This window comes from Protopterus annectens, chromosome 8.part1, assembly GCF_019279795.1.
Source record: "Protopterus annectens isolate FY-2018-M chromosome 8.part1, PAN1.0, whole genome shotgun sequence".
NCBI lineage: Eukaryota > Metazoa > Chordata > Ceratodontiformes > Protopteridae > Protopterus > Protopterus annectens.
In genome coordinates, this window is record NC_056742.1 from 321254754 (window position 1) to 321273779 (window position 19026).

General features: G+C 40.9%; 1 protein-coding gene across 1 annotated transcript in view; it reads right to left on the bottom strand.

The window, feature by feature from the left end:
- PMFBP1 (polyamine modulated factor 1 binding protein 1) overlaps positions 1-19026 on the bottom strand; it is a 3624986-nt gene that overhangs the window by 3503911 nt on the left and 102049 nt on the right. The window lies entirely within an intron of this gene.

Genomic DNA, 19026 nt, shown 5'->3' on the forward strand with positions numbered 1-19026 from the left:
CCACAGAAGTGATCCCTGGGGTGAATTTCCTATTTCCCATCCAATCATCAAGATTTTTCTTGAAGACTGCTCATGAGGAGTTATGTTTACTCTGTTCCAGAGTATGGGAAGTCTCTGGGACAGCAATCTATCCCTCAAGCATGTTCTGTTTATTGTGGTGACAAGGTATAGGTTCCTAGAGTGTATAACTCGAAGGGATTGGGATTTCTTTAAGTGGAGCATGTCCAACAGTTCTGGGTTTGACATGGCTTTGTATGTTAGGCAGAGATCGCCTCTGAGTAGGCGATATGCAACAGAGTAAAGCTGGAGTCTTTTGAGACAGTTTGCGTAGGACATCTGTTTGAGGCCAGTAACCCTCTTTGTGAGGTATTTCTGTGGCCTTCCCAGTTGCTGTAGATGTCTTGTGAGGTACATACCAAAAGGGGCATTGTACTCTATAATGGATCTAATGAGTGATGAGTAGAGGGGAACAATGACCTCTTTTTTCCTTGATGAGAAACCTTTTGTGATGAGGTGTGCCACGGAGAAGGATTTCCTGACTACTGTGGCAATGTGATCATCAAAGGAGAGACTACTGTCCACTTGTGTCCCAAGGTCTCTTATCACACTTTCAGTGTGGAGGGTGGCCTAATGGTTAAAGTGTTTGCCTTACAAATACAAGGTACAGGGTTTGAGTCTCACAAGGGTAAATGGCTAGGCTTAAAATGGCTCGCAAGGGCAATTAGCTTAGTACTAATCTATGAACCTATGAACTACCGCCTATGTGGTAGTTCATGGGTACAGAGTTTTTACCAAAAGGGATGACAATGCACTTTTTGGCATTGAGCTTGAGGCCATGGCTTTGACACCAGGCATGTCTCCATGAGGCCCTTTTGTAGGATGTCCACATCATTAGGAGTTTTGATTATGGCTCCTAGTTTGCAGTCATCTGTGAACTTTGTTAGCCAAAGACCTTCTGTGTTAGCCTGTACTTCAGAGAAGTAGATACCAAACAGGAGAAGACCTAGGACTGAGCCCTGTGGTACTCCACTTGTCACTGGTCTGAAGTTGGATTTAGAGTCTGCTACTATCACAGTGTGGGTTCTGTCAGTGAGCCAGTTGGCAACCCATCTTGTGACATAGGGATTTATATTCCAGAGTGGGGATGGTGTCAAAAGCCTTGGTGCGATCCAGATAGGCTGTGTGAACCACCATACCCTCATCTACAGCTTTGGTGACAGCTTCAAAGAAATCTATCAGGTTTAGGAGACATGATCTGCCTTTTAGAAAGCCGAACTGGGTAGGGTCCAGAGTTTGGAGATTACCAATGTCATTGTTTATAAGTTCTATGATGATACATTCCATAGCCTTGCAGACCAGGCTCGTCAGGCTAATGGGGCGGTAGTTCCCGGGGTTCGAGGTGGCTCCCCCTTTGTGGAGTGGGATAACCACTGCTGTGTGCCATTCAGTGGGCACAAAGCCTGAGGTGATGCTATAATTAAACATGGTACTTAGGTGAGGTGACAGTCCATTCTGTAGTTCATGTAGAACGCAGCCTGGGATGTTGTCAGGTCCCATGGATGTTGTGTTCTTGGCTTTGGAGAGTGTGTTTTTTACCTGTGCAGCCATGATTACAGGAACTTTTAATTCTTCCAGTATAGAGATGGACCCTTTAGGGGGTGAGAGAGGGGTAAAGTTAGCACTGAACCTATCTGTCAGGATCTTGGCAATATCAGTTGGTTCTGTATATTTAGTACCATTGTGCTGTAACTCAGAGCAGATCTGAGTGTTGCCATTGAGATTCTTGACATAGCTATAGAATGTTTTGTGGTTGTCTTTAGAATCAGTGGCGATTTTGTTTTCATAACTAACTTTGGAGGATTTTATAAGGGATCTCAGCTTCTTACTGAGGCTGACCACGGAGTTCCTCCAATCATGGGATTTATTTGCAACAGTTTCTTTCTTCTGTTGCAGAGTTTGTTTATGGCACAGGACCACCAGATTGGCTTCCTTTTTTTGGAGAATAGCATCTTGGTTCTGTTAGGGATTGCAGGATCCATGCACTCGTGTAAGTGCTTATAAAGTGCATTTGTATAGGATTCAGCAGTCGTACCTCTATTGTCCATCAGCATGGGTGTCGTGAAGTTTGCCACGTCTGTCTTAAGAAGCATGAAGATGGCTTTGAAGAAACTTTTTACGGTGATTTCCCTAATGGGGGGGTGGGGGTGGGATGTGGATGTGGATGTCTAGGGTAATTTGCTTGTGGCCAGATCTGACCAATGAGGAATTGACCTCTGGTGTGGAACACCGGTTGCCCATGTTGGTAATGGCCAGGTTTAGGATATTGTGCCCCCTGGTGGGGGGTGTGGATAAGTTGATCCAAGGCATTGGAATTTATGAATTCCAGAAAACATTTAACACAATGGTTGGTACACGAGTAGTTTTCCCAGTTAATGGTGGGGTAGTTGAAATCGCCCATTTTTAGGGTGTTAGGTTGTACACTAATATTTTCCAGTGTATCAAGAAATGAGGAGTGGGAATCCTGAGGCATGGTGGAGGATCTGTAGCAAGCTACAGTTTGGATTGCAGTCTTGCCCAGAGTTAGTTGCACTTGGATAATCTCGGATACATTATGCTGAGCAACTAGCCTGGAGGTGTGGATATCCTTAATGAATATGGACACGCCTATGCCTTTAGTGCTTCGGTCCAAGTTAGATGGCCGAAAGGTGTGGTATGGATTATAGCCTGGTAATGCAGGGCTGCTCTCTGGAGCCTTGAACCAGGTCTCTGTCACTGCACAGATGTTGATGTTCTCCATTTTAAGGAGTGCCTTGAGTGAGTGCATAGGGGTGGCCAAGAGCCTTAGCCAGTATCCGGAATCCCACGGGTGACAGGTGCAGGCCATCTCTGCCATCATGGTTTGTCGATCATGTCATCCCAGGCATATAGATACTGGATCCCCTTAGAATGACACCAGAAGCTTAGGCAGTTGTTGAAGTCAATCATTTTGTCCTTGTACTGTGGTATAACTCTGGGTGATGACAGGATGCTACTCATGGCTTGGGTCATACCTGCCTAGGCTACAAAATTGGGCTACAAAATTGGACAGCTCCTCCATGTCTCTTTTCTTGTAAGAGTCATATTTGTACATGATGTGGAGTGACCTGAGTGCATGCATTATGTGGAGGATCCTGGCACCTGACAGGCAGCTGACAGTAACTTTCTCCTTGTTTAGCCTGGTGAGTGGAACATCAGTGTGCCTGACTATAGAGTTACCTGTGACTAGAGTGTTGGGTCCATTGTTATGCCTTATGGGCTGTGCTTGAGTGGCACACTGAGTTTGTGGGCAATGTGTCATTTGAGTTGTATTGGAGGTGGAGGTTGCTTGTGTTTCTGCTTTGGAGGTCCCTGTTGCTTGGGTAGATATTTTTATTTGAGCCTCTGTGAATGTAGGTGTGTGTTTTGTGTTTCTATGTGTGTGTTTTGGTGGTGTAGGTTTTGAGGGACTATGTGATGAGTGCGGTGTGGTGCAAGTGTTTCCTCTTGACTGCCTAGTACAGTCTTGGGCGAAGAGAGCTTTGCTTCCAGTCTAGCTATATAAGTGCATCTCTCACAGGTTGTAGTGTTGGGTGGTAGGAGGAGAGGGTTATCTGTGTACATGAGGCAATTGCTGCATTGCCCCAAGATGCCCAGATTCATCAGGTACCCAGGAGATAACACCAGGAGCTGACGCTTAGACATGCCTGGATAGGTGCTTATTTATTAAGTACTAAAAACTGTTTTCCTCTAGACAAGTGAGGAAAGTTGAGTGCTGTAGTCATTTTTAGCTCATTTAGTGCTTACAATGAGTTCTGAACAAGTGCTGAGCTCAAAGAAACAGATTTTAGTACTGAAGCTAGAAAACTGGCTAATTCTAAGAAACAAAATTAAGCTAGAAGGCTTTCCTCCAACACAGAAGGGCTTGGGGGCTCAGAAGCTTACAAACAGTCCTGAATACAGCAAATCTGTATCTGGACTAGACGACTTACAGGAAAGGCAGGAAACAAGCTTAGGAATTTTTTTTTGCAAAGTGGAAAGGGGAAAGGAGGAGCAGAAACTAGCTGGGTTGGCCTTCTCAAATGTTCTCCCTGGATTAGGTAGAATTAGGTAATAACACTAGACTGGGAGGAGTGTCCCAGATCAAATCTACAGTAGGGATGGGCAACTGCAAAGCCAACAAGTATAAAAACAGGATACCAATAGGGAGGGAGGGTGAGAAACAAAAATCAGAACAAACAAACTCAACCAGATGCTTAACAAGTGTAGAAAATGTCTAGTTAGTACCTCACACACAGTGAAACTAGCTAGCTAGAAAAGTATATGTAGACAATAAAAGTGCAATAAATAACTCAAAAATAAGCAAAAAAAACAGGATACATAATCTTATATATCACAGATTATTTGGCTCAGAGCCCTTCCTCCGACTTCCTCTGATTAGCTCAGTGTGAAATGGCAGAAACACTCACAACTTAACTTCTTAAATAACACAGTTAAAACCTGAAACAACTTTAAAAAAAAGCTTGAAAGAACCAATGAGGTGCTTACTCCAAGCCGTAGTCCAGGTAACCCCAATCAGCCAATGACTATAAACAATTCACTCTCACTGAAATGCTATACTGGCTTTGGCTAAACTACGATGGCTTGGAACATGTGCTCAGACACACAGCCTCCACTTACAAACAACTAGGCCCAAAACACAAGCCTGAATATGGACAATGCTACACTACCAACACTACTTAGGTAGAAAAAAAACTGCAGAAATGTTTAAAAATATAAAGGATCAAGGAGACTCTAGAGAATGCTTTTAACTGCAAACAAGTTATATGATACACATGAATCTTGTTTCTCAAACCCCAGCGAGAGAGGGGTGAGGACAACATAACTGCATTGTCAAGCCAACTAGACCAAATTACATGTGTTCAGTGGGCACTTGTGCAAAATGGAAAGCTATGTATCGTACAATATTTTTTTGTGGGACAGTTGCCCATTTTTTAAGGTGAGAGTGGAATGTTGGGGAAGAGACATACGTACATTTGGAGGATGTAAGCTGGGTAGGTGAGGATGCATTTGCAAACAGACAAGACAGCAGACAGGGGTGGTATGTGACACATGAGGGGTGAACACCTTTGACAGGGAGAGTGTTATGGAATCTGAGTCCCATGTGCCTCCAGACTGCAGCAGCATGACTCACATCATTACCCATGGGACCATTTTCACTGCCCAGAGGGTGGCTGTGCTAAAGGCTAGGCACCAGGGCAATGCTGCCCCACCAGTTCAGCCAGCATGCCCTCAATCCAGAGCAGGCATTGGTCATAACCACGGTGGACTATCCTAAGCACCAGGACTGGTAGCTCATCACAGGTGACCAGTCACCGTCTGCCACCACTCACAGAGGGGAACTGGGGTAGTACTACCAGGCACCGCAGGTAGTACAGGGGCAGAAGAGGGAGCACCACCGGTCTGGGTCACAGATGTGCCGGGACCCAGTGTCACAGCCAGTTGAAGCAAACTAGGGAAATCAGCCTACCTTGATGTGCTGTGGTGCATGAGGTAAAACAATACGTTACGGTTAGTAACAACCAAACCACTGTTAGTATTAACAGAATAGAACATCATATTTATTAATACAAATACATATTAATGTATATTATGTGCAACACAACACAATGTAACAAAACAGTCAGTATGGTAACAGCATGCCAGTGTGAAGTAAACCATAAGGCCAACAAAACAGTTAGTTTAACAAAATATGTTAATAGTGAACCGTAATAGTACATAATAATCAACCACATTTTCCAAAATATAGTTTAACACAATATGTTAATAAGAAATCACAATAAAACATAACAATGATCAGGTTAGTTTAGCAGAATATGTTACTATTAAATCATAATAAAACATAACAATAATCAACCAACCACATTTTCCAAAATATAGTTAGTTTAACATAATATGTTAATATGAAATCATCATAATATAGTACAATAATGAATACATTAAGATAACGGGTGGAGAAAACGAGAGAAAAACATTCCATCAGTAAAACTGCAGATGATATCCCTGACAACACTGGTCTTACATACTTCTACAGTTGTGTACTGACAGTTGGGATTACAGTGGCTACAATTCTATAGCTGTTGTAGCACATACCATACCTCTCAACCATACTGAATTACTTGTTTTTTACCGAGTTTTGGGGTCCACATGAAGTGGTGCCATGATTCCCGAGTGGCACCCCTTCATTTCCAATTTTTTTCTTTTGGTTTTCTTAATTACTTCAAATATCAAGCTGTCGGAGCTGACATCATCGTGTGCGCGACAATGTCAGCTCCAACAGGGCTGTCAGCCAGTCAGAATTGAGTTCCTTCAGCTCACATCATCATTTCCGGCTGCAAATGCGAGCAGGAAACAAGAACTCATTTGGATTACTTTTTGCGTTGTGGATTTATTTAGGGCCGGGGAAGCAGCAGCAGCTCATTTTGCATGTAGCATCATTGTGGAATTATTTAGGGCCGGAATCGAGTACATTTGGTCATTGTGGATTTATTTGTTCGTCGTATTTATTAGCAGCATTTGGATTATTTAGGGCCAGAATCAAGTAGTAAGTATAATTGGAAGAGGTGTGTCTGTGTGTGTGTGTGTGTGTGTGTGTGTGTGTGTGTGTGTGTGTGTGTGTGTGTGTGTGTATTATTCCATCCAAACAGAAATAAATCAGCAGCAATTTATTCAGCTGCCACATAAGAATATACATTGCAAAAAGGAACCAATTAGACAAGAACTACTTTCACAAATAGGCTTTACTGAAGACTGTGGTAGAAGGATCATATGACACAACCTTTCACTCTTAATTGTAGAAACATTATTTCACATATTAAAACATATGTGACCTGCCCTTACATAAAAAATATTTATACCCCTGATTTTCACTTACAGTGGTTTAAAAATACTGTTTCCTGTCACTATGCTATGTAAGACATTGCATTGTACATTGAAAATAGAATGACATGAAAACAGCTGTACAGTTTACAGCTATGTACAGCCACCATATCGTAGTGGATCTTAGATTGGCCTTCTTAACCTAGAGTAATTATATTGTGTAGTTTGCCTGCGGCAGCAACTAATCTTGACACATTTGCTTTAGTAGTATCCCAAGGATCAGACATATGTTATACTGTTACTGTAAGTGGATTTATTTTATTTGTTTTCCATTTTAATGTCACACTTATGAATTGATTGACCATGTACTGCTTTAGCCCATCTTGTGACTGAAAAGTGTCCCCAGACTAGCTCACGTATCAAGTTAACAATTGCAAATAAATAAACCTCAGAGTGTGAGATGGTTGAGTTGCAGCTCTTTGACAGGGCTTTCTAGTAACAGTGTCAGACTTTTGATAATGCAACAATATTTCTTCTGTTAACAACAAATACTTTGTAGTCTTGCATCTGGTAAAGTGACTGCATGAAATTATCAAAGAACATAATCTCAAAACAACAATCATTTGAGGAGGTTCTACTGAATATCTCTCAAACAGCAGGATGATGTTTATGTGTCTCAAATATGTTTACACTAGGGAATCTGCTATTACGCTTTAAATTTCAACAATAAACATGACAGAAAAAAAAGCTTTGGTTTTGAAAGTTTCAGACAGCAGGAAAAGTAACAGACAGTGTAAAATAATTTAGGATATTGTTTTCAAAATTAATTGTGTTTGCGGGAAGACAAGCAATAACATGAACTGAAGGTTCTCACTCTTAACTGCCTATACCAAGGAACTGTGTGTGTATGTGTGTATGTGTGTGTATGTGTGTGTGTGTGTGTGTGTGTGTGTGTGTGTGTGTGTGTGTGTGTGTGTGTGTGTGTGTCTGTGTGTGAACAGAATTTGTATTCCCCCATTATTGACTTTGTCCAGGTTTTTTGTGCTAAGAGGTTGAGAGCTATGGTGAGAAGTGAGAACTGAAAACAGAATTCACTACGATAGCCATTTTTTAGGGGAGTGCTGATTTGGCATTGTGGTATGTTGCTTTGACTGTAGTGCATAGGATCCTGGGTTCAAGACTTGCCAGTAAAATGCATGGTGGTAACACATTTTATTCTAGCAACTTTCCAAAATTATACAATCAATGTTTAAAATGTGAGCGTGATAAGTCCCTAGCCACCACTACTTGTGAGCTTTGTCCAGGTTTGTTGTTCTAACAGTTGAGAGCTATAGTGAGAAGTGAGAACTGAATTCACTAAATGATGGCCACTAAGTTTCAGTCTTCCTTCTTTTAAGGAAACTGCTAATTTGGCATAGTGGTATGTTGCTCTGATTGTAGTGCATAAGGTCCTGTGTTCAAGACTTGCCAGTGACATGCATGGTGGTAACACATTTTATTCTAGCAACTTTCCAAAATGATACAAGCAATGTTTAAAATGTGTCCCTGGTTTTTGACCATTTGCCCCCCCCAAAAAAAAAAAACTGAAGTTGAAAATAAGTACGAGAAGCTGTGTAAGATGCCTATGGCTTACACTGCTGTCATTTTATTTATAGTGTGGGTGTGGAAGTAGACTTTTATGATGGAAATGTTCTGAATTGGGCAGTTTTGTCATTATTGGTTCATGCATTTTGTTTCATTGCCTACATTACAGCCTACTGGAAAAATGTTCAAACAATAAATTTAAAATGCGTTCTAACAAGTGTGCTGTATTTTACAAGGAATATAGGTTCATAGGTAGGTACTAGACTATCTGCCCAAAGGCATTTATAAGCCTAGCCAGAATGTGCTGGCTTTCGCTGCCCCCTTAGATTAGTTCCCTGTGCCTCTGTCCAGCAGAGCCACTAAAGTGATCCCCGTGGTAAACTTTCTGTTTCCCAGCCACTCTTCAAGGTTTCTCTTGAAGAGTGCTAGTGAGGAGCTCTGCCTAATGTAGATTGGAATCTTGTTCCAAAGTATGGGAAGTCTTTGGGACAGGAATCTATCCCTCCAGGACATCCTATTTATTGTTGTGGTGAGGCTTAGATTCCTAGAGCATCTGGCTCGAGGGGATAAGGTTTCCTTTAGGTGGAGCATGTCCATCAATTCTGGGTTGGACATGGCCTTGTATGTCAGGCAGAGATCACCTCTGAGCAGGCGGTATGCAACCGAGTACAGCTGGAGTTTCTTCAGTTGAGCTGCATAGAGCATCTGTTTGAGGCCAGTGATCCTCTTGGTGAGGTACTTCTGTGGTCTTTCCAGCTGCTGCAGGTGTCTTGTAAGGTACATCCAAAATGGGGCATTGTACTCTATGATGGGTCTGATGAGTGAGTAGAGGGGCACAATGACCACTTCTGATCTGGATGCAAACCCTTTTGTGATTAGGTGGGCCACATAGAAGGATTTTCTAACCACTTTGGCAATGTGATTATCAAACGAGAGATTACTATCTACCTGGGTCCCCAGATTCCTTATTACGTTTTCCGTATTTAGGGGACTACCACCTATGTGGTAGTTTGCGGGGACTTTATTTCCAAAGGGAATAACTATGCACTTTTTGGCATTTAGCTTGAGGCCATGATTTTGACACCAGGTATCAGTCTCAGTGAGACTCTTTAGGAGGATGTCTGTGTCAGCCGGTGAGTCAATTATAGCCCCTAGTTTGCAGTCTGCGAACTTGGTCAGCCATAGTCCTCCTGTGCTTGTCTGTACCTCTGAAAAGTATATGCCAAACAGGAAGGGTCCTAGGACTGAGCTCTGGAGAATGCCACTTGTAACCGGTTTAGAGTCAGACCTAGCTCCTGCAACTCTCACCATGTGGGTTCTGTCAGTGAGCCAACTGGCAACCCATCTTGTGACATAGGGGTTTATGTTCAGGCTGGTGGGTTTGTCTATAATACCAGAATGGGGAATGGTGTCAAAGGCCTTTGAGAGGTCTAGGTAGGCTGTGTGTACCACCTTTCCCTCATCTATAGTCTTGGTAACTATCTCAAAGAAGTCCACCAGGTTTAGGAGGCATGATCTGCTCTTAAAGCCGAACTGGGTAGGGTCCAGTGTTTGGAGGTTTCCAATGTCTCTGTTAATGAGTTCCAAGATGATGCGCTCCACAGCCTTGCAGACCAAGCTAGTCAGGCTTATAGGGCAATAGTTCCTGAAGTCTGCTGTGGCTCCACCTTTGTGGAGTGGAATAACTATTGCTGTGCACCACTCTATAGCTTCGTAGCCTGTGGAGAGGCTGAGTTTGAACAGTGCATTTAGGTGAGGGGTTAAGTTCATCTTGAGCTCATGTAGGACGCAGCCTGGAACACCATCTGGTCCCGTTGATGCTGTGTTTTTGACTTTGGAGATGGCTATTTTAACCTGAGTGTCTGTGATTTCAGGGGCTTTACATTCTTCTGGTATGGTTGTGGGCCCTTTTGGGGATGAGAGGGGGGTGAAGTTTGCACTGAACCTGTCTGCCAGGATGTTGGCAATATCGGTTGGTTCAGTGTATTGTTTTTCATTCTGCACTAACTCCGAGCAGATCTGAGTATTGCCACTTAGATTCTTGACATAGCTAAATAATGCCTTGTGGTTATCTGTGGAGTCCTTGGCAAGTTTTCTTTCAAAGCTTGCCTTAGACGATTTTATGAGGGATTGTAGTTTCTTGCTGATACTGATCAGGGATGTCTTCCCTTCTTGGGATTTTACTCTTTTCTGTACTAGTTTTCTCCTTCTATTGTATAGCTTGTTTATGGCAGGGTTCCACCAGACTGGTTTCCTTATAACTTAATATCCTTAATCCCTAATTAACTTTCCTATATAACTTAATAAAGTCAGGAAGGTGTATCAAAGAAAAGAACACATATATGTTTTTTGTTTTGTGTGCAAGGGGCCAATGATTTGAAATCATCCCAAAGGTAATCTTTATCCACCACTGGCCAGATGCATTTTCTTTGGATGTGGTGTGTGGGTTTCAATGAATGTGAGTTTCAAGGGCAGAGAAGTTTTAATGCCAAGTCTATTTTCATTGTGAGACAGTATTGCTTTGTTTAGCAGATGTCTGTTAGTGTTTTGTGCATTGTTGTGCTGCAAAATGTAAAAATAAAATCCAAATAATCATTGTAGAAGTAAAGCAGTATGCACACATTAGTGTTTATGGTAAATGCGGAGAAATTGCTTGGTAATGGGACATTGGAATGGCTGCAGGGGACTCTGGTGTGGTGCCATATTTTTGTGGTCTGTTCTTCAGTTTGCATTTGAAAGTTGGTATCCCACAATTTCATTGGAGTGGGTGGGGGCTACGTAATTATGTGTGCAAATTAGAAGTTAATCAGCATACAGATTTGTACCCATTTTTCATGGGCCTTGTCCAGATATTTGATGTTTCCAGGTTGAGAGGTATGGCACATACATATCTTTCAAAAACAGATAGCATGGGACAATAAGGGCCACGCACTAACAAATGCAGGTACAGAACTACTCAGAACGGTTTTACATGATGTGGACTTATATAACTACCAGGGTGTTCTGTAAACAGATTCGGTAATTCATTGAATTCCAGGTAATAATTTATCTGGTAAACATGTGACAGCTGGATTTGTCAGTTTTCATTACATTTTGAGAAAACATGACACTTGAGAGGCATGTTTGTGTACAGTAATTAAACTAGACAGCCATCATGGCTTAGTTGGCAGGCCTGGGGGTTGAACCCACTAGCTGTGACTGCAGGGAACAAACTACAGATAATTTAATAATTGACTACAGCAGTATAGTACAGACATGCAAGTGATATAGCCATACTGGGATTACACAGTTTTATTTCTGAATCAACAATGCTGATGAACACATTCTTGCTATTGAGTGTAACATTTTGTGAGATCTAAACACAATATCTGCACAAAATATGGGCTAACTCACCCATAACATTTCTGTGTTGTTGGGGAGAGAGAAAATGTATTATGTGACTGATACTGAAAATGTAGTGCTACATAACACTGGATTCGAACCCAGTATTGTGTCTGGCAAAATGTACTATGTACAAGGAATTTATCAGACTGAGCTACTGAAGCACTACTGATTACAGGGTGACTGATACTTGCCTAGAGATTACCTGGTAACATACTATGAATTGTTCAATACATGTTACAGGATTTTCCTCTAGCATTGTAGTATTGTTACAGTGTTATACTAGACTGCAGTGACAACTGAACATACATGCATGGTATGCAACCATACTGCTGCATATATTACTACAGCTTTATTTCACTTTCAACAATACTGGTGAACTTTTATTTTTATTATTGTTATAGGTTTGAAATACCTGTGAAGTCCGCACACAATATCTGGCTGTGGAGTGGGCTACCTCACCCATATAACTTTATTACCTGAAGTCTGTGGAAGACAATGCATTATGTGACTGGTATTGGCCTAGAAACAGCCTTGAACAGTACTATGTTTTAAGCAATGCAGATTGCAGCCATTAGATTTACATTCTACAGCTATTACATTGTTATACTTGACTGCAGCAACCTTACCTTACAGACTCAATGCATACAGCTCTACTGCAATGGCTATGACAAGACAATTCTAATGTACACAATTTTCCTTGCTGTTAATGGTATTTTTTCTCTTTTTATTGAACTTCAGCTGTTAATATTCACTTATTGTACTACAGCTCTAATTCCACATTTATTGCACTACAAACTTGTGTATACTTTATTGCTGTTAATGCTTTACTCTTTCTTGCTTATTGCACTACAATTGGCATAATATATCCATACTCACCACACTCACGGCATATCCTGGCCAGGTGCCCAGCATGAGACTCGACATTGCGAGATCTCTCAGTTGCAGCTGTTGTGAGAGAGGTATACCATTATGCATACCAGTTTTGCCGACATTCAGATTACATATTAGTAAAACAGAGGTAAAATTACTTACATACATGTGAGGCATTCCCTGTCCTTGCTTCTTGGACCCAGCTGTCCAAGATTCCCCTATTATGTCTTTTCAGGTCATCATGGTGGTGATGACACTGCTCACCTGTACGCAGTTAACACTGGAGTTCTCTAATCAGCTGTTCCCAGGCTTCCACCTTACACTCTGAGCCCTGGAAACCATCCTGCAGCAGCCTATCATTATGGTTTTTGACAAGGAGCCCAACCATGACCTTGGACACATGAATGCCCCACCACTTTGCCCGAAAGCACACACCTTCTCTACCACCAGCCATATCGACAGATGACTGAACTCCAATGGATTCTGCAGAATTCCTGCCTAGTACGCTTTATACAGGCTGTTTTCCTGCCCTTACACATCACTGCACAACATTCAAAAAAGCACCACATTGCTTAGCAGCATACAAACCAGCCAAGCAGAGATGAGCAGTGTGTAAACATGCACCATCATGGTTTTAGCGAAACTGAGCACTGCGTAAACAAAGGCAACTGTTACCATGTTTATGAGGTCCTTAGCAGGTTTGAGCACAGTTGTGCTGAGAGCAGTGGAGCCACATTTTAAAATTTTATCCATATATTCGAACCCTGGACCTACTACACATGCAGCCATAACTCTACCCATTTAGCTACGTGGATATTAAGAAATCTGGTATACCTTCACATATACCACTGAGCTTCCTATTAGCAGTGCTGAGCACCACACCACACAAATACGCTTAAACACACCAATAATTAATTACATCCAGTTTCTGATGTCTGGCAGGTGTCTGTCATGTATAAGTATGGGCTCTGCTCTTTGCAAATGCGGAATAAAAAAAAATAAAACACATAAAATGTCATTAGACTTATTAATTACATCTAGTTTCTATTTTTAGATGTCTGGCAGATGTCAGCTGTCTACATGTGAGCACAGCCTGGAATTGTTGCACGCCGGGCTGCACACACATGCATTGTTTAAAAAAAAAATAATTAAATAAAATAAACAACACTGATTCAATATCTATGTTCCTTGTCTCTCCCTTGGCAGCGCATCATCATTAATATGCCTAGGAGCATTGCCAAGGGGGAACCATGGCCGTATACATGAATACATTCCGTGTAGGCTCTACACAGTGCCTACATGGAGTTTATTAAATCCTGGGGTAAGAGTAATGCCTGAAACAGAAAATGATAAAAAAAAAAAGTAAAATGTAAGTATGTTTTACCCGGGGGGGGGGGGGTCCTTCTGCCCTTACCAACATGGACCTGATCCTACCTCGAACATATAAACACCAATTCCACAGTTGTAGCAACTTGAAGAAGGGAATCACAGCAGCTGTTTGCTTGGAAATTACACCACTATTGATTTCTGATGGAATACAGTGATTGGAATTCTGTTCCTCAGAGTCTTGTGCTTTTGGTAAATGACTTTTGGGGAATATCACCTCTGACTCCTGGAGATGTACCCCAAACTTTTTATAAACAAACAGCAGCAGCAATGAACAACTCAGTGTAGTCAAACCAGAGCAACAAGGAGTTTCTATCAATAAACAAAAGCAGCAGTGCACAACTTACGATCAAGTTGTGCTATGAATAGCAACCTTTAGTAGCCAAGCAAACTAGATGAGGGACCAAGATGCATTTAGGGAATGTTGGAAAACATTTATGATTTATAACCAGACAATTGTACTTGGCAGTGCAGATCACCCTGCTGCTGAATGTAGCACAGCAATGTGAAATCTAGTTAGAAATGGTAAATCTAGTTGCAGCGTGCAACTAGAAAATGCAGCACAGTGCAGCCCAGCCAAACAGAACAAACAGGAGGTCCTACAGTGCATCACAGCATAAAATAAGATAAATTTAAAAGTCACAGTCAATCTGAAAGTTAATTAAGCTTGGCGCAAACAGATCACCAAGAGCACTAGCAAATTTCCAACACTCACCAAGAATAAAAAGCCAAAAGCTGCCCCACACATTCAACACAAATGAACAAAATGCTGATACAATATAAAGTATTAACAGATTATCCGTAAATGCACTTTAAAGGCACACAGATGGAACTGGATTAAATAAAAAAGTCTTCACGGATATGTTTGGGACTGGTAGCAAGGTCAAATCTGAATAGAAATGGTCAATCCAGCAGTAGTGCACAGCAAGGAAATACAATGCAAAACAGCCTAGCCAAGAGTGCAGCAGTTCCTGCTATGCAGTAGAATTTAAAAGTTACATTTAAAAGTTACAGGCAGTCAGAAAAACAATAGTAAATTATGTCTGAAGCAAACAGAATCACCCAGAGCACTAAAACTTTCTTATCCTCACTAGGAAAAAAATGGCCCAAATGAACATAACTCTTGCACAATAAACATTATTAACAAATTAGCACTTAATTGCACTTAAAAGGCAAGCAAATTGAATTGGATTAAGTATAAAACACTTATTTCACATCTTTTGAACTGCCAGCTATAGCAAAGCCAGTTAGCCATAAGAAATGGTTTAGTATTTGCTACAAAATATCAAAACATATACTGCAGGAGGCTTAAGAAACTCAATCAGAATGAGCACAAGTTCTGTACATGTGAGGAGTGGAAGTGTAAATAGAAAGCAGCTATGTAGTCAAGCACCAAATATGTGAATGTCAAATTAAAAAAAAGAGAGAGAGAAAGAAATTGTTCAAGAACTCTTACAGAAGTACAGCAAGAAAATCTAACAGTTCAGAAAACTTCTTTTCACAGAAAGGGCAATATGCTTAAGAAAAAATAGCCCTAGAGAAAAAAAAATGGAATGTAAAAGGGAAAAAAGGATAAACAATGTATGGTACCAGTATGAGGAATTAACACCTGAAAATGAGTAGAATGTATTTAGAAATGTGCAATTTGTATAATGAAACAGGAAACTGACAGAGCAGACGGCTAAGCATTTATTCACTACCTGAAGTGTCTGCACCTGTACCAGCTTAACATACCCAGCATCAACACCTCTTGTTATGTTAGGAAGAGATGCTACTCATGAAAATGAGAATGGCCAAGACCCTCCACTATGCAACAAATAAATGGCACATGGGTAAGGCAACCTAAACAGCTGAGATGTTATAGGGGAAAAGGTTGAGGTGGAAGCACTGTTAGACAGGAGATACTAGTATATCATGCATGTAACGACAAGCTATATAACAGGAATGACCACAAAATGTCAGAAATTAGTGAAAGAACAGACTCGGGATCATACGGCTCCCAAGGATGCCCTAGTACCTTATAGTAAAGGAGGTGACATGCACAATGAAGGGAGCAATGAAAAATAGAGCTGCACAACTCCTTCGCCTTATCCTGCTAAAGTGGAAAGAAACTATCCCAGAGATCTGAAGTGATTTAATTCTACTTGAAATTAAATACCTAACTGAAATGGATACACAGCTTTGACAAACAAAGAAGAACAGCTGTGTCTGGATAGTTACAAATTTGCAATTGTCTTGCAGTCAGACTGAGAGCTAGAAAGTTCTTCGTTATGTAAAATCCTTTTCTAGCAATAAAAGATTGGTTTCAAGGACATGTGCCAATTTATTTATTGGTAGCAGTTAATGTGATTTGCCTAAAGTTAGTTTTTATGTTAAATTGTATACTTACGTAAGGTGCAGTGTATAACGTGCCTTCGACTGAACTTAAGCCAAATGAAACATTTCTGTGTGATGCAAAGATATTCAATAATGAGCTTTTAAAGGCATCATTTTGAATATAAAGCAAGAGCGTATTTCTCTGTAAAGAGTGCAATTTCTCTAACAGCATTGATCAAAATGTCATCCTGATACAATAGTGCAGAGCCTTTTAATGGTATACAACAAGCTATTAGGATTGCACACCACCAAACAGCAGGATTTGTGTTATCAGGGTTTACTTTGAAAATAGAAAGCATCAAACCACATTTAAATCTTGCCTAAAACAGTCTACCCCTATCATTTTTTTTAACTTCTGTGTCACTGATCTCATCTTGGCTAATATCATTGGGTTATTTGTTTAGCTTAAACCTACGCGTCGGTTCTCATCCCACTCCAGTATAATTCAGAACCCTGATATTTTACTGTAATGTTAATTTTGACAGATATTTGTCAACAGCTTATAGTATTGTATATGCATTCAATGAATTTCAGTGTACCAGCTTTTCATGACCTTCTGGCATTAAAATACAATAACAGGCAAAATAAAATATGCTAAATCTGGAACAAAGGTGCTGTATATGTTACATACAGAACAAAGCAGTCTGTAAATCATTTACACATAATGAGGATTCAACACGATTCCTCAGTGCTAGGCTCAGCTCGAGCCTCTCTCTGTCTCCTGATAGAAACTCAAGATGCTTGTAAACACACTAAGAAAGAAGGGTTATGTGAAACAACAGTCTAATACATCATCTCATATACAGTTTTATGTACCATCTGCAGGCATGTTAAGTAATACAAAGTACAGAATAGCACACCCTTAACTAAGCCCCAGGAAGGGGAAGGGACAGCAGGTAAGCCAATACATCACATCTAGGGCAAAGGGATATGCAAACCAGGGACTAATGATGTAAGTTTGCCTTCTTTTCTTAATGGGAAAATTGAGGGCATGGATTGTGCCCAACTCCTATGAAATAACAACAAACAAAGTACCCACAAATTATCACATAGACAGTAACCCACTGAGTATGGAAAAAGTAATCAGAGACCTGGGGACCCAAGTCGATAGTGACCTCTCATTTGACACCCATGTTGCCAAAGTGGTTAGAAAGACTTTCTACCTTGCCCACCTTATCATGAAGGGATTCACATCCAGATCAAAGGAGGTCATTGTACCCCTATACTCCTCCCTTATCAGGCCCATGATTGAGTACAATGCCCCATTTGGTATGTACCTCACCCGGCACTTGCAACAGCTAGAGAGACCCCAAAAGTACCTCACCAAGAGGATCAAGGGTCTCCAACATATGTCATATGCTGCCAGACTAAAGAAACTTGTTCTATTCAGTAGCATACCGCCTGCTCAGAGGTGATCTGTGCCTGACGTACAAGGCCATGTCCAATCAGGAATTGATGGACATCCTCCACCTCAAAAAATCCAAATCCATCAGAACCATGAGAGCTAAAGATTTAAACCTCAGCACAAATATGAATAGGACAAGCTGGAGGGACAGATTCATAACTCAGAGGCTTCCCATACTCTGGAACAGAATTCCAGTTCATGTTAGGCAGAGCCCCTCACTGACTCTCTTCAAGAGAAATCTTGACGAGTGGATGGGAGATTGTAGGTTTACCCCAGGGGCCATCTCTGTGTCACTACTAGACAGAGGCACAGTAAACTAATTCTATTATGTAAGGGGGTCTTCACTGTGTCACTACTAGACAGAGGCACAGTATTCTAAATCTATACTGTACACTTTTGTACCATTACATGGAGTGGCGAAAGCCACATCACTATGGCTAGGCTTATAAATGCCGCAGGACAGATAGCCTAGTACCAAACTATGAAACTATAAAAGGGTAAATACAGCTCCCTTATCATTTTAGGTAGATTGAGGTTTAACTTCTATTGTATACTGGATTTAGCTTACCTTGTAGGGCTTTCAGGGATACAGTACCAACTACAAATAATTACACATTTCATATCAGATAAATTGTACATTAATATACACTTAAAAAGCCGAAATAAAATAGTTAAAGTGGTGTCTCCCCTTTCTCACAAAACTGCTAGAAGATAAAACACAACCGATGCTCCACTTGCATCAGTAACATGAGGTTTCAGAGGCCATTAGATGCATTTCTTGTAGTCATATTTTGTATTTTAAACATAAAGACATATTCAAAAAAATCTCTCAAAGACTACAAGGTAGTTAAAAAAAGGATCAAGGGAAGGACAGCAAAACAAGGAATGGTTATGGTAAAAGACATGACATTATCAAGGGTTTACCACTGTATTTTCTCAATCAAGGTGACTAAAAAAAAAAAATGACACAGGTACTCCACCAAGAAGCGTTTGAACAAAAGTAAAAGCTGGAGCCATGAAGGGGTTCAGATTGAATGAAGCCAGATTCAAAAGCCAATAAAGTAGATATTGTGTCTTGAAAACCATAAAAACACAGTAATGAATTCACTGTGCTTAAAATGGAAACG